The sequence below is a fragment of the Eumetopias jubatus genome, unplaced genomic scaffold (assembly GCF_037043125.1).
Source record: "Eumetopias jubatus isolate StellerSeaLion01/CBP00866 unplaced genomic scaffold, mEumJub1_p1.0 scaffold_7, whole genome shotgun sequence".
Taxonomy (NCBI): Eukaryota; Metazoa; Chordata; class Mammalia; order Carnivora; family Otariidae; genus Eumetopias; species Eumetopias jubatus.
This window is the reverse complement of record NW_028274813.1, coordinates 75,956,143-75,973,467: the sequence shown is the minus strand read 5'-3', so window position 1 is coordinate 75,973,467 and position 17,325 is coordinate 75,956,143. Positions and strand designations below refer to the sequence as shown.

The window sequence follows — 17,325 nt, the reverse complement described above, 5'->3', positions numbered from 1 at the left end:
TGAATTCTGAGCCTACTTGGCAAACACCTCAGCAATCTGTGGCTCAGAGTAAGACCACAGAAGGAAAAGATGGGCAAGCAAAAAGCATTTTCGATGTGTGGGATGCAACTTCCAAATATGTGAGACTCAATATACACACATTCTTCAGCTGATAGAGAATTTTACTGAGCATATTTAGGTATTTAGTCTCATTGCCTCCACTATTACAAGGTACAAATAAGAGTAATTCCAACCAGCCTCTGAAGAGCTTCCTTTCTAACAGAAGAATTGGGTTTACAATGAATGTAGCTAAGTATCACTCCCACAGAACACATTTAAACTTCCATTTCCTATTCTCTGATTATAATCTCCTGTCTCTTCGGCATCTTCCCAACATACCTGCCCCTCTTATTCCTTCCCTATCCAGCCCCTACCCCAGAACTAACTGACCGTGTGAATTACTCTTACCAGCAGCCCTCCCTACATTCTACACTGGCCAGCAAAACTGTTACCCTGGATTCATGATCTATCTCTGCCTCTATATGTATTTAGAGGGTTATCTCAGGGTTCCAGAGATAACCATAAAATGCAGATTTGTCCTACATTTTAAAAAATTATGGTAAAACATAAATTTACCACCTTTTCTTGTTGTTGTTCAAGGAGAGAGAGAGATGGGTGGGGAGAGGCAGAGGGAGAGAGAGAATCTTAAGCAGGCTCCATGCCCAGCTCAGAGCCTGTCGCAAGGCTGGATCTCACAACCCTGAGATCCTGACCTGAGCTGAAATCAGAAGTCAGACGCTGAACTGACTGAGACACTTAGGAGCCCCCCACCTTAACCATTTTTAAAAGTACAGCTCAGAAGTGTTAAGTATATTCCTATTATTGTGCAACCAGAACTTTTCCATCTTGCAAAACTGAAACTCCGTATGCATTAAACAACTCCCCACTTCCCCCGGCCCCCAGCCCTGGTAAGCACCATTCTACCACTGTCTTTTGGTTACTCTCAATACCTTATACGAGTGGAATCATACAGTATTGGTCTCTTTGTGATCGCCTTATTTCACTTGGTCCTATTATTTTTTATCAATACTTTATCGTATTCCTTGTTATAGCGGTCTCATCCCTAACCCTGACTTATCTTAACCTCGGTAATCTCTTTTATCTTTCTCCTACTGTTCTTAAAAGGACATGCTCCATTTTGGATTATAAAAGTAATCCACGTTCAAAGCAAAATACTTAAAAAACATGAAGAAAAGGCATTGGTTCCTGAATTCCTACTACCTAAAAAGAACCACTATGAACATTAGTGATGTTAAAAGCTTCACAAGGTCCCTACCATCATTATGTTCTATGTGCCCGTATCTGACATGGGGGAAAAAAAATGCTTTTAACATGGTATTAAAACATACTGCATTTTCTTTCTGACTTTCATCGGTCCTACTATCGGTCTTTGTCCTTCTCCCTGTCCTGTTCCCCTCGTGTTTTAGGTCAGCTCCTGCAACAGCCATTAACTGCCTGCTCCTCCCGCCTGCAGTCTCGTACCTATATATTCCAGCAGCATGTCTTCCTGATTTGCAAATGTCACTGTGACTCTCTGCTTAAAGCCCCTGAACAGCCATTGAGGACAAAACAAAGTTTAAGATCTTTAGGCCACCACAGAGGGCACTGCTATCTGCTCCCTGCCTGCCTCATCAGCCCGACCCCTCCCACTACCTCTCTGCCTCTCCACTCCGGTAACTGGCACGCCCTCACCCCCCTCTACTGTGATGGGTACTTCCTCCACGTCTTGGCTCTTGCTCTTCCTTCTCTCTGGAATAATCGTCCTCTATTCCCCTTCATCTAAAGATTTAAAGTCCAGTAGCAGAGGAACTCCTACAGATTTATAATTAACAATCACAGGGACGCCTGGCTGGCTCGGTCGGTAGTGCCTGCAATTCTTGCTCTCAGGGTTGTGAGTTCAAGCCCCACATTGGGGGGTAGAGTTTACTCTAAAAAAAAATTTTTTTTTAATAATTAAGTAAAATTAACAATCATCTCCTCATCATCCCCTTCCAGAAAGAGCTCCTTTTGCCCACTCTAGCCTCAATTAATGTCCCTCTTCTGATCACCCTAACAGCCTGGACACTCCTCAGCTACTGGACTTACCACATGGTCTCCTAAGGATGCGCTCAAGTGTCTCTCTTACCACTAGCCTGTCAGCTTGAGGGCAAGGGACACATCAGACTCCTCTTTGGATCTCTAGTACAGTGGCAAGTTTATAAGACATTCAAAAACTGATGATTAATTTTCTAAATACACTGCCTCATTTTAAAATTTTCAACAGCTAAATTCATGTTCGCCCTTGATAATTTTTTTAATGCTTTTCTACAGAGTCTGGCTTCAACCACTTATTGTTACCATAATTCCTCCCATTGAATTTTAGTTTAAAAAAAAAAGTGACACTCTCTACATTACAATTCTTATTCTGTTTTGGTTGCTGACAGAGAAGGGCAAAGTAATTAGGTCCAACCTCCCAAGAGATTAATTCCAAATCAAGGAACATTTATAGAACACCTAGCTCATGGCAGGCTAGACTTAGGGCTGCCATTGCCTTTGTCAGATCACACTGACATTGGGCCGTTAGAGAGCCCTCCAATGGGGGGCTCAGGTGACGGGGGAAAACAGCTGTTCATTTTCTAACAATCTTTTTCTTCTACTTATAAAAATAAATCAGTTTTTTTTTTTAAAAATTCAATAATGTATCTACAGAAACCTAAAATTACCCATTATTCAGCCATATTGAGGTAACCCCTCATTGTATTTTCATTCAGTCATGGTCTGTGCTTATGATTTTATATGAATTATATTCACATTCTGAGTACACCATTTAAAAATCAATATTAAATCACCAATGTATCCAAACTTATCATATATACTTTGACAGCCCAAACTTAATAGCTGCCTAATATTCCCTTTTATGGTTATCATACAGTTTAATTATTCTAATATTGGTAGAAATTTAGATGGTTTCCCATTTTTCATTATAAATAATGACTCAATTAACTTTCTTATGCATGAATCTTTATCTGATCCATTTTTTTAAGTTTATTAAGTTTTTTATATTAACTCCAGTATAATAAACATAGTGTTATATTAGTTTCATGTACAATATAGTGATTCAACAAATCTGAACATTACTCAGGGCTCATCATGGTAAATGCACTCTTTTAATCCCCTTCATCCATTTCACCCATCCCCCCACCCACCTCCCCTCTGGTAACCATCAGTTTGTCCTCTATAATTAAAAGTCTATTTCTTGGTTTGTCTTTTTTTCCTTTGCTTGTTTGTTTTGTTTCTTAAATTCCACATATGAGCGAGATTATATGGTATTTTTCTTCTCTGACTTATTTCACTTAGCATAACACTCTCTAGCTCCATCCATGTTGTTGCAAATGGCAAGATATCATTCTTTTTTATGGCTGAGTAATATTCCATTGTGTGTGTGTGCGTGCGCGCATGTGTGTGTGTGTGTGTGTGTGCAGGCACACACACACATACACACATACCACATCTTCTTTATCCATTCACCAACTGATGGACACATGGGCTACTTCTATAGTTTGGCTATTGTAAATAATGCTGCAATAAACGTAGGAGTGCATATAGCCTTTCAAATTAGTGTTTTTGTATTCTTTGGGTAAATACCCAGTAATGTAATTACTGGATCATAGGGTGGTTCTACTTTTAATTTTTTGAGGAGCCTCCATGCTGTGTCCCATGGTGGCTGGACCAGTCTGGATTCCCACCAACAGTGCTTGCGTGTTCCTTTTCTCTACATCCTCGCCAGCACTTGTATCTAGAAACATATTGCTAAAATGCTTTAACTAAAAGTTCTATCAATTTACATTGCCACTAATCACATTATCGGAGTGCCTCTCACACTGTACCTCCTTCAATATTGAACATTATCTTCTCATCTCTATTTATTGATTTAATAGGAAAACGGTATTTTAATTTTAACCATTTTAATCTGTGTTCTTTTGATAAGTACACAAAAATAACATTCAATCTCACTAGTTAATAGGCATTTCTATTCCTAACAATCAGTTTCAAAATCTGGCTTAAAAGCCTAATCAGAAAAATCTCAATGAATTAACTGACCTGGTAGCACCTATGTCTCTCATCCTCCTTACCATGTTCTGTATTTATGAAGTGATTGCCATTGAATTCTTAGAAGTTTACAGAATGATAACTACATTTTATCAGCTCTGAGACAGTCTCCTCCCTTACCAAGTCTCATTACCTAAGTGAATGTGGATCCATTATCCACATGTCTCTCACTCTCTACACCACGTCTTTTCTCAGATTAAAAAAAAGAGAAAAAAAGCCCAGAGCATCTTACTTTGGACTTACACTTCTTTTGATGTTGTTCGTTATTATTTCAGGAGCTATTCTAGCATCAGCGATTTCCCTCATTATCACCTCTGGGCTGATAGCTTAATGGGAGGGAAAACTTGTCTTAGTCAGACAGGATCTCCGTGAGAGAAAATGTGGCTGATTTGGAAATCAGTGTACCCTAAGATTTCCTAGATTTAGGGAGCATGAATTCCTCCAAGAATTCATCCTCAAATAGTCAACATCTCTTAAGGACATAGCTAGCTTCCCCAGGCAACTTAACAACCTCTTTCAGACTGACTTTTACTTTAGAACATTTAAAGAAAAACTGTTGGCTTTTACTTTTCATGCCTCAACAACAACAGCAAAAAGCAGCAGCTCTACTATGTGCCAGACACTGTTCTACATACTTCACCACACTCAGTAAATATGACTATTACCCCACTTTACAGATGAGGAAACTGAGGAATAGATCACGTGACTTGCTGAAGGTCAGATACATGCGAGCCTGGTGCCCCCAGGGGTCTATACTGGCCACAGAGTCCTCACCCTTATCCACTGTGCTGCTGAGTGCTAGCTTCACACAGGATTATAGGTCTGATTTTAAAAACAAAGACAAATACAGAAAACAAGAATCTCACCAACTTGAAAAATATGGCCCTGCCATTATTATTATTATTATTATTATTATTATTATTATATTATTCTTGTACTCTCTCAACACAGGGATCAACTCCCAGCAGAGGCAAACTCAAGTGGCAGTACTGTACCTAAGACAGTGCCCATCCTTTAGAGGCTCACAATCTAAGTGGAGAAAGAGACCAGCAAGTTCCAGGTGACAAACACAGACACTAACTACAAGTATTTCAGAAAAGTCTACTAGGCCTCCAGTTATGGAATAAGTCAGTCACAGGGGTGAAAGGTACAGCACAGAGAACGTATCAATGGTTTTGTAATAACACAGCATGGTGACAGAGGGGAGCCACACCAGTGGTGAGCGCAGCCTAACAGGCAGAGCTGGTGAATGACTATGTTGCACACCTGAAAGTAACGTAATGCTGTGCGTCAGTTATACATAAAAATATTTCAAAATGAGCCTGCTCTAAACGGATAGTGGAAGAACAGGTAAGATGCAATTTGGAGTTGAGAGAGGAGTTGCATTCAGGTAGGTCAGATGAGAAGAGCAAGAAGGAGGTCAGCAAAAGGCACAGGAATGAGAGACCTGTTGGGGGCAGACGTGGTTCCACGTAGTTGGCAAGGAGGATTCTTTAGGAAAATGGAAGCCAAGGGAGTTGGAAAGGTAAGTTGGGACCAGACTGTGCATTGCCTTGAGATGGAGGGATAAGATATTGAAACTACATCCCATGGAATGGCAACAGGAATACTGACAAAGCAATGACATGATAAGGACTGAAAGTCAGAAAGATTCACTTAAACACTTCTCTCCCTATTCCGAAAATATAGGTACAAGACTCCCACTCAATTTAAGCACATCCACAAATCTCAATAAACACTAGGAAAAAAGAACAGAAGAAAAACTCGGGGCACATGCTAACTGACATGGTTGTATTGTCTGCCCCCCCCCCCCTCAGGTCTTTTATGCCTTCCACAGCAAAGGAATTTGTATGGAGAGAGGGCACATCTCAGATCTCAGAGACCTGCAGGGAGGGGGGTAAGGCTAGGGAGAGAGAGACTGGAAGAAACGGGTAGCAGCAAGCCTACAATTCATATTCTTCCTTTCAAAGTGGAAGGGACTGGGGTGTGGAAATGTTCCTAGGAAAGAAAATGGTCAATTAAGTTGGTCAATGCTCCTTGTAAACAACCAGTGTCAGATCTCTTGACAAAAAAAATCTGAAGGTATTTAGTAGCAGGAGAGTCCTTATCTATGGAATCATTTTAGCAGGATGAACCTAATCTGTCTAGATTTACTGATGGGTTAACAAATCTGGACTCTTTGATTTTATTGAGTATAGCCCCTTGGAAAATAGGTCACATTAATTGTGTTTAGCCCTCAGGATACAAAATGGAAATGCTTCCTAATGGGAGCAGTATCCTAACGTACCACAGGCATTGCTTAGAGACCTTATACCTCAACCTGGGCCAGAGCATCCTAATGCAGCCAGAGAGGACCCGGGGAGTGCGACCACAGTCCTGTCCTCACCACGTTTTGTGGTGTCTCAGGACAATTTGTGTCCTTGAACATTATTGTAAAGGCTGATGTGGCATAAGATTGGATTCTTGGGAATCTGATTTAAAAGTCTTATCCTCTGTGTTATCTCAGAGACCTCTTCTGAACTGCTTATTTCATGAAATGTGTTTCTGCTTTACTTCTGATACTTTAATTCGTTGTTTTGTTGTTCTGTGACTAGATCCTTAAGACACTCAATTCTCTGTAAAAAGCTCAAAGTTTTGTTAGGAATGAATGAATGTTGAATTTATATCTGCTTTCTAGGTATGTTAATCAGTATCATATATGTTTAATAAATATTAATTTAAATAAATCTGATGCTTTCTGAGTTAACCTAAGAACATATACTTTAAGGATGCGAATTTTATCCTATAATTAGAATGTTTTTACAAGATTAAGGCAAATACATTAAAAAAAGATAAGCTAAAAAGAAGGGAATATAAGCTTGGTAATTACTATGCTTTGTTCCATTTCAATGAAACAACCTTATTAGGCAGAAAAAAGAATTAGTAATGTAAAATTTAGTCAAACATTGTTTTACCAATTGAAGGAATGAGTACTTGGAAATTTATTCTATCCCTGAAACATGTGTTTAACTTCCATAATGTTAATGATAATTATATGTAACCTTACAATAGTCAAGCAGATGCATTAATGAAGAGTAATCACAGTTACTTCACCTAGGCATATTAATTGATTTTGTCTGTGACTTCCAAATTCTAAGACATGCAATTGTGAGAGCCTGCAACGTTACAGATGTAGAGCAGAGATAGGAAAATCTTTTTAGGTAAAGGGCTGACCAATAAATATTTTAGGCTTTGTGGGTCACCTGGTCTCTGCTGTGACTTCTCAACTCACTATTATAGTACAAAAACACTCACAGGCAATAAGTAAATAAATGGGTGTGGCTGTGTTCCAATAAAACTTTATTTACAAAAGCAGGCAATGGGCCAGATTTGACCTTCAAGTGGTAATCTGTCCCCCTGTGATGCAGACCCTCCCCACGTCCACTAACCATTTACTGAATGCCTAAAGTGTATTCAGAGAACCAGAGATTGGTCTGGCCCCCATTCTCCAAAAAGTAACAAAAAGCTGCTCAATAACATAAAGCAGCATATACTGAGCATAAATAAGTTGAAATGAGGTACAATTTAGACAGGTGGAAAAAGGGTTCACAGGGCAGTGCTTCCAAGTAAGGGAAAACAGCCAAGTGAAAATACAGAGAAGTTTTAAAGTGATCATGAAAATATGACACCAAGTTTGAGAGAAATGCAAGACTAGTGTGGGAATCTGGGTTGGATGGCCAGCTCCACATCCAGTAGGGGACTGGGTAATTTTCAAACCTTAGAGAACTGCACGTGATTATTAGGTAGTCAATAGGAGGCTGTTAGATCTAACATAACTCATAAGATCAGTGAGGTCCTGCAGAACTTTCTGCATCTTGGAAACACCTCACATCTCACTGTCTAGGATTAAGTCTGCAGAGTTTAGTGGATTCCTTGAGAATCTTTCAATAACCAAAAAAAAAAGTATTTGTACATGCCCACTTACATTCAATCATATCTCAAATTATGTTTTTCATGGCACATCATTGTAAATGCTTTGCTATGACTGTCTTGTATGCTCATGGAATTTTTCAAAGCATTTTGAAACATTAAAGTTATACAGGTGTAAAGCATTCAGAACACACTCCTGCTTCTCTTGTAAAACATTCCACTGTTATGGATTATTGACATTATTTGAAGAAGGAAGTAGGTAATAAATAATTGAAAAAATTTGGTTCCTACTCTGAATTAAATACAAAAATCATGCAATTCTATTTTTTAAACTAAAAATTATATTTGCAACATACATTATGTAACTGATTGTAGTTAAATGTATTTTTAAAATTCCTTTTGCCTTATCTACAAACATCCTTATGTGGTAAAAACTTTGTTTTAAAAATAATTATTCAAGTCAAAATTAGAATTGAATCTCATTCTTCATTAAACTGTGTCAACTATGTTAACTTTTACATATCTTCTCATTTATAAAGCAACTCAATGATGACTTCACACAAGTCTCTTGGACCTTCCTCCTGGTGATCCCCTCAATCAATTACCAGAAAAAGTACCACTCCATCTCATCCTAGCAATATCATTTCTGCAAAGTCTTGGAAGAACAAATGATTAATTGGTGCTGGCAGTGTCTGCCCCAAATGGCCCATGTGATCTCTTGCTTTCTTTACAACAAACCCCGGGCTGCTCACAGGATCCCAACACAACAAAGTCTTTGATGCCCATGTAGGACACTGTGGTAGAAGAATGGGACTGTTCCATGGTCATTAATTTCCCCCGGGTTCCAGTCAGTGGGGGGCAGCGCTATACCAGTTCTGGGCCTATCAGGTCAGAAGGCAGTGCTTTTAATATAGACATGGAGGTTAACAGGGGTTAACTGCACAAGATACTTAAAAGTACTGTCCGTACACATGCACGGGGTGAGGGCTGAATAATAGAACTAGTAAGACTACAGTGAATGAGGTACACAATTAAGGAGATTTTTATCTAACAAGGTACTATAGCAAAGTTCACTTATATGCTGAGTCTTTCTTAAGTGAAAGGAAGAATTCCAAACCATGGCTAGAACTCAACTCCTAACTTATTTGAAACGAAAAGCTCTTAATTATATTTTATAAAGCTTCAGAGACTGAAATTCTATACCTCTTTTGGTGCACTGTTCTAATATGATCATTAAGAAAGTATTCTTTAGATCTCAAACTCCCCTGTACTATCTAACCCATTTTCTCTTAATTATTCCTTTCTTAGGAAATGAAGATAGTGGGCAACAGTCTTCTGTAGTCTTATGTGTAAGACCCCACTGTCATCTGTATCATCCATTTTTTTAAGATTTAGAGAGAGAAAGAGTACATGTGAGCAGGGTAGGGGCAGATGGAGTATCCTCAAGCAGACTCCCCGCTGAGTGCAGTGCCAGACTCAGGGCTCAAACTCACGACCCTGAGACCATGACCTGTGCTGATGTCAAGTCGGACCCTTGACCGACTGAGCCACTCAGGTGCCTGGTATCATCAGTTGTTTTTTGGTTTTTTTTTTTAAGATTTTATTTGTTTATTTGACAGAGAGAGACACAGCTAGAGAGGGAACACAAGCAGGGGCGGTGGGAGAGGGAGAAGCAGACTCCCTGCTGAGCAGGGAGCCTGATGCGGGGCCTCAATCCCAGGACCCTGGGATCATGACCTGAGCCAAAGGCAGATGCTTAACAACTGAGCCACCCAGCGGCCCCTGGTATCATCAGTTTTAAAATAACTTTTCAGGTGGAAGGAAGGGGGAAACACTGCAACATCGCCTATATACATCTGTGAGGCACATACTGACCAAAAATGTTTAAAATGTGGAAAGAAGTACTCCCTGGAATCTAGAAAACCCAGTAAAATTAAGTAGTTTTCAAAACCTGTCCTCTCCCTGGCTAACTAGTCTGAACTCTCGTGTTTTCTTAGGAACCCTATTTATTGTTTTAGCTTTCATTTTAGCTTCCTTTCATTTTAACTTCTCTTCTATGAAGCTTTTTCACAGCTTTCCTACAATTGGGAAAACAAAAGACATCCATACTGAGTATTGGAGAAGTTGCTTCCAGGCACTTCTCCTAACCATATTCAGATAGGACACAGATCTTTTTCTACCACAGAAGATAAGAAATAATCTGAGAAGGTTTATGAAGCAAATGAAATTTAACACTCAGGTCTCGTCTCTTGCACAAGCTTCTTCCAAGGCCCTAGGAGGCCTAGCGATATATTCACAAGGTCATATGGTTTTGTAGAACTTGCAAAAGATATTTTAACTGCAATCTGTTAAGAGCACTCTTTCCACTTGGACTTCACACTTTCCCTTCTATGAGGTAGCTCTGGTGGGCCTTTGGGAGATCTAGGTAAAGGGAGGTTGTGTTGGAGACATGGTTAGTTTGGGTTTGGTGGGACATATGTTCATGGTTTGCAATCACTCTGTCATGCCAGCTGTCCTGGTATAGGAAGAACTTTTAGGAATAGCCCTATTGGACCAAATCACTCCGCATCAGGACACAAATATACAGGGCTGGAGCTCTCACTGTGCATCCTGCCAGACCTGGTGAAGACGTTTGTGGGTAGTGGAGAAGAAACAAGGTCTGAAATGTTGAAAGCAGAAGCGAATCCATGCAAAACCCTTCCAACCATCAACCAAGTAAAACTCTAGCCTCAGGATTCCGTTCTCTCCAATACTTCATCAAAATGAAAGTTCTTTCTGTTCAATAATGCAGCAGTACCACTATTTTTTTTTTAATTAAACCCCAGTTTAATAGATATCATTTCTTTACCTCCAGATTCATAAGTTACAGTTCATGGCTCATTTCTGTCAAATATTTGATATGATATTACAATCCCAACATCTTCACTTAGCTAGTTCTCTAATGTTTGTTTCAATAATTTGACTTAACCAGGGCGCCTGGGTGGCTCAGTTGGTTAAGCGACTGCCTTCAGCTCAGGTCATGATCCAGGAGTCCCTGGTTCGAGTCCCGCATCGGGCTCCCTGCTGAGCAGGGAGCCTGCTTCTCCCTCTGACCCTCCCCCGTCTCACGTGCTCTCTCTCTCTCTCATTCTGTCTCAAATAAATAAATAAATAAAAATCTTTAAAAAAAAAAAAAAGAATTTGACTTAACCAGTTCAATTCATGTCACTAATTTTGATAAAGTATATTCCCATTGGGAGTATAATTTTTAACTTTGCTGTGTATTTCAATAGGCCTACAATCTGCATTTTGGGGTGAGATCATTTTTCACTGTACAGGACTGACCCCAACTTTGTAGGATCTAGCATCCCCTACTGACTAAATTCTAATAGTACTCTTATCCAGCACCCCCTCCCAGTCATTTTGACAAGAAACATCCCCATAATTTCTATGGGAATGGTATCACCCCTAGCTGAGACCCACAGGTTTAGAACCAGAAAGTTCCAAAAAGGCATTAATTGAAGGATAAACACCTACCTTGACCCTGCATTCAGTATTCCAGCAAACAAATCAAGATTTAATATGCTAGCTTCAATCCTGCATGTATAATGTCTCATTACATTTTTCTCTATTCTGTTAATAACATGAACAGATTCAACAAACTGCTAAAACACCACTTTTAGCCAGGAAGGCTGAGCCTATGTACCTGCCAGCAACAGCAATAGAACGGGCAGAAGCAAGCCCAGGACTTTGTGGGGGTGCTGCCTTATATGTGAGGCAGCCGCCGCACAACAGAAAGTATACCTGAATAGTCTATCATGTTGTCAAATTTGGACTTTAAGAAGGATGCTGTTTTCTTTCTTTTTAAAATGATTTATTATCAAAAAGCTTGCTCCCTCTCACTGCTGACTCAGTCCAGCAATGCAGCTCTATCCTGTTGAGGATTATTAGGACCCAAATAATCTTAGACCAAAACCACAACCACAACCACCACCACCACCACCACAACCAACTTGACTGTTGGTTCAGGAACATGTTCACAGACATGTGAGGATGCATTCTGGAATACTGGGTTCATTTCTTGATTGGAATGCCAATCACCATAAAGTCTTCTGCTAGAGTCACTTCTTGGAGATCTAACACCGATTCAGCTTGCTTTTTTAGTTCTACGATCCCATCTGTTTCTCCTTCTCTGGCCAAGGCAACCGGCTTGTACCTCTGACTGAAGTGAGTCAGAACTAGCCTCTTTGCTTGGCACAGCTTGGCAAATGCAGCTGCCATCTGTGGTGTGCTGTGGCCATGCTCCTTTGCTTTGTCCATCTGACCATCATCTAGGGTTGCTTCATGGATCAACAGGTCTGCTTCAAAACACAGCTTCACTCCTCCATCACCCACAACCCCAGAACAGTCACCCAAAATGCAGATTTTTCTTCCAACAATAGGCTTTTTTAAGACATCTTGGGGAGAAACTGTAACTCCATTTTCCAGAACAACAGAAATTCCATTTTTCAGCTTCCCATAGGCAGGACCTGGTGGCACACCGAGGTCTTTTAGTTTCTGTGCATTGAGTTTACCTGGGCATTTCTTCTCCACAACTGAAAACCCAAAGGAGGGAATTCGGTGAAAGAGGCGAAATGCTTTTACAACAAACTGTTCGTCATCAACCAGAAGGTATGAGTTTTCTTCTGAGTCTAAAAGGATAGTTCTTCCTTGTCCCTCTTTGGGATGGCTGTCTGTTTTATTCACGTGCATAAATTCTTTTAGTTCTTCTGTAGGACACTGATCTGCTGTAGGCACCAGCTCGTGGACCACATAGGGGAAGACCAACTCTGTGTGAGAGAGTTCCATGGTTCTCCAGATAAAGTCTCGAAGCCCAGCAGGGCCATAGATTTCAATAGGCTGTTTGGTGACCACAGAGCCACTCTGCAGGCTGATTGTGCAGAGGAGGCCAGGAAGGCCAAAGAAATGGTCTCCATGAAGATGTGTGATGAAGATCTTGGTAATTCTCCCTGCTTTAAGCTGGCTTTTCATAAGCTGTGTCTGAGTCCCCTCCCCACAGTCAAAGAGCCAGCACTCGCCCTCACACCGAAGGACCAGAGCAGAGGCACCCCGGGTTGGGGATGGGTATGCTGCACCCGTACCCAGAAATGTCACATCCATAGACATCTTCCACCCCACTCCCCAAGGCCCGCGGCAGGAGCCGAGGGAGGCGCAGGCCCGCAGCAAGGCCCAGCCGTCCCGCAGCAGTACCACTATTAAAGAATATTCCATAAAACTCACGATAAGCCACCACCCCTACAACAAGAACAAACTGGTTACTGAGTGTTGTCAATTCAAAGATGAGCCTCTACACAAGAAAACGTGAAAGCGTGTCAGACTGATGAATCACAGACCTATACCTCTGAAACAAATAATACATGATATGTTAAAAAAAAAAGTAGGAAGGGGAAAATGAAAGGGGGGAAATCGGAGGGGGAGACAAACCATGAAAGATGATGGACTCTGAGAAACAAACTGAGGGTTCTAGAGGGGAGGTGGGTGGGGGGATGGGTTAGCCTGGTGATGGGTATTAAAGAGGGCACGTATTGAATGAAGCACTGGGTGTTATACACAAACAATGAATCATGGAACACTACATCAAAAACTAATGATGTAATGTATGGTGACTAACATAACATAATACAATAAAATTAAAAAAAAAAACGTGAAAGCTCAGAAATCTTACGGCTCCTATGATGAAAGAAACTTGAGCGACGTTCCTAAGTTTGACAACAGAAACACGGACAGCAAGGGTCAAGTGGGAGATCAAGCTGAGGAAGGCAGGGCTGTCCAGCTGGCAGGGAAGGTGGCCCTGAGAGACTCTGAGGCACGGACTACTGCAGCCAGCAAATCTAGGCTGAAGAGTGCATGTAATCAACAGTCCAGGAGTTCGAGGCCAAATGATGGGGAACAGTAAAGCAGGCAGAGCACTCTCCAAGAAGCAACCGGTTGGGGAAGAGAGAAACCTTGCTCTTGGTAGGGTTTTAGAACCATGGAGATGGACAATGGGATATCTGACCCAGAATAATCATTCATGATCAGCATATAAATGTGCATGTTTTATCAGCCTAGCACCCTGGGTCTTACTCGTCCTTTGACACATTCTGCTTCCCACACACATTTTATTCCCTCCCAGGTCTTTACGTTGACTATTAGTCACTGAGGCACAGAAACGTTAATCCTGGTCGTCCAGGGAGTCGCAAGTCACCATGCCAATGCCCTGACTTGGTATCATGAGCAATGATTTCAGGTGAGTGGCCCAAACCTCAGAGCTAGACGGTCTGTCTACTGACAGGACTGAGGCCAACCTCTGGGTCAAAGGAAAAATAGAAAAGCGCTGTGTAGGACTAGAGCTGGTGCCGGCCTTGGGAGCTACCAATGGAAAGGAGGCCGGTTTTCAAGGCTGCTAAATTTATAAATGCTTCAAGGATTCATCAGATTTTTAATTGTTAAACAAACCATGAAACTAAAGAAAGAATTCTCTACCACCATTACAAAATTAGAATGTTTCAGCAACCTAAATTTGCACACAAAATGAAAAACAAAAAGCCATTACTGTGACTAATTACTCTTTACTACCCTTTTCAAAGATAGATCAAAACACCCTTTAACAAATGTCAATTCAATTTTACTGCTAAAGATTAGCAGCAGGTGATAAATGGGAAACACAGTGTCCCTAAATCCACAGTGAAGCCAATCAGTTTAATCTTCACATATCTAAGAAGGGAAATTTATTCAGAACAAATAGGAACATAGGGCATTAAACTACTAGGGAAGTGAATAAAAAGTATATGATAAGAGACTGATGAATACAAATATGCTCCGTTATAACTGACAGAACTGCTGCTAAAAAAACAACCGTCCATCCAGTCCCCTCCTCCCAAGTGCTGCAAATCAATCACCTGCTTGAGACCTACCAAAGGAACCCATAAATGCACCAGCATCTTGAGGAACAGATTAGAAAACTGCCCTAATAGAGCAGGAAGTCCTCAAGACAATAGAAGAAAATGAACGAATACCTTCCGTCATTTTACAAATAAGCTTCTGCTAGCTGTCTCTGTCCTTCTGCCTGTGGTTTCCTCATCTTTTCTGAATAAGCAGACCCAGGTCCCAAAGTCGAGAAGATTTTATTAGGGGAATAAAGATCCGAGTCAGGATAGCATCTTGACACTCAGCCACTCGAGACAAGGAGGTACAGCAGGACATTAGTACTATTTTGGGTCCATCCAACAAAGAACCACTTTAGTAATTCTTTTTTTAAGATTTATTTATTTATTTATTTATTTATTTATTTATTTATTTATTTATTTATTTATCAGAGAGAGAGAGCACGAGCAGGGGGAGCAGCAGGCAGAGGGAGAAGCAGGCTCCCCGCCCCTGCTGAGCAGGGAGCCCCATGAGGGACTCAATCCCAGGACCCTGGGATCATGACCTGAGCTGAAGGCAGATGCTTAACTGACTGAGCCACCCAGGCGCCCCCACTTTAGTAATTCTTAAAGACAGCTGATTAACTGAAAACTAATTTGAAGCCCAGTTTAATTAAGCCAAGTAAAAGTCAGGTCCTAGACATAAAGAGATTTTCTACAAAAGAATGTTAGCATGAATAAAATGTGCATAAATTGCAATCCATCAATCTTTACTCAAAGACTGTAAACAAAATATTCCCTCTTCCTTTCACATGAAACAGCCTACACATATTTTCTTGCGAACTGTAACATGCTATAGGAATAGTCACTTATGGACCCAAAATTAAGATTATCACATTAAATATGAAATTCTGAATGAAAAGTAATCTGTTATAATTTAAGAAATATTGAGGACTGATTGCATGATAATCATGAGAACCATGGTTTCATGATTTTTGAACATCCCCTTTTCTTCTCTAGGTAAATCCTGTGGGTTAGGTGCATACACCACCTACTCCTTAGGAATAAAAAGAAGTTACAACTTCCCATAGGTTGATTTTCTATCAGAATGACTACCAGTGACAGGTATGGTATAAACAATGAGTACATTATCTATAGTCTGAATCATAAACCATTATCCCTCTTCACTTAAAGAGAGGCAGCTTTTGGGGTGCCTGGGTGGCTCAGTTGTTAAGCACCTGCCTTGGGCTCAGGTCATGGTCCCGGGGTCCTGGGATTGAGCCCCACATTGGGCTCTCTGCTCAGCAGGAAGCCTGCTTCTCCCTCTCCCACTCCCCCTGCTTGTGTTCCCTCTCTCTCTGTGTCTCTCTCTGCCAAATAAATAAATAAAATCTTTAAAAAAATAAATAAATAGGGGCAGCTTTCTAAAACTTTCAAAAATTTAAATATTAATTCTATATATAGGATCATCCGTGTGGGTTTATTTTGCAGTTATTTCAGTCAGCACATAACCATCAAATTAAAGGGACCTTTTAAAAGGTCCCTTTTATTTATTTGCAAAAATAAACTATGCTGAATATTTTCACACTAAATTCATTAATATAAACAGTGTTACAGCCAAACTAAGTATTTCATTTCAAATATTTTCAATTTCATCTTCCTTTTCTTAATAAAGAACTTGATCGGGGCACCTGGGTGCCTCAGCTGGTTAAGCAGCCGACTCTTGGTTTCAGCTCAGGTCATGATCTCAGGGTCCTAAGATGGAGCCCTGTTTCAGGCCCTGCACTCAGTGGAGAGTCCACTTCTTTCCCTCTCCCTCTGCCCCCCCCATTGTGCTCTCTTTCTGTCTCTAAAGTAAATAAATCTTAAAGAGAGAGACAGTGAGCTTGATCATTGGAATTCATACAGTAAGCAGAATACAAAATCCAATTGGTTAGAAGATCCCTTTCTCACAGTTAGTATAGCTAATTTGCAACAGAGAAAATAGCTCATAGTAGACAAAATAATCCCTCTAACCAAAGAGAGTCTTCATACTCACTTGGATAAGATTGATTCTGAGATGGCATTGATCCCCAGGGAAATAAGTCACAGTGAGAAGCATTATTCAGCATCCTATAAAGTTATTTTAAACACAGTCCCAGCATGTAAAAACTAGAAAACTGCCCAGTTGGTTAAGTACATCTTACCAGGTAAAGATGCAGACCATTAAAAGTAGCATTAGGTGTTACAAACAAGCTACATCTACTGATGCAAATGAGCAGAAATCTGAGGAATAAAAACAAGTTTTGAGAACTTTTGGTCCTTTTGGTAATATACACTACTTATTAAGATATACCTGGGGCACCTGGGTGACTTAGTCCTTAGGCATCTGCCTTCGGCTCAGGTCATTATCCCAGGGTCCTGG

General features: G+C 40.5%; 1 protein-coding gene and 1 pseudogene across 1 annotated transcript in view; both read right to left on the bottom strand.

Annotated features, from left to right (window-relative positions):
* Positions 1-17,325, bottom strand: part of AVEN (apoptosis and caspase activation inhibitor) — a 173,588-nt gene that overhangs the window by 62,970 nt on the left and 93,293 nt on the right. The gene's annotated exons all lie outside the window — the stretch shown is intronic.
* Positions 11,936-13,234, bottom strand: LOC114221419 (zinc phosphodiesterase ELAC protein 1 pseudogene; annotated as a pseudogene).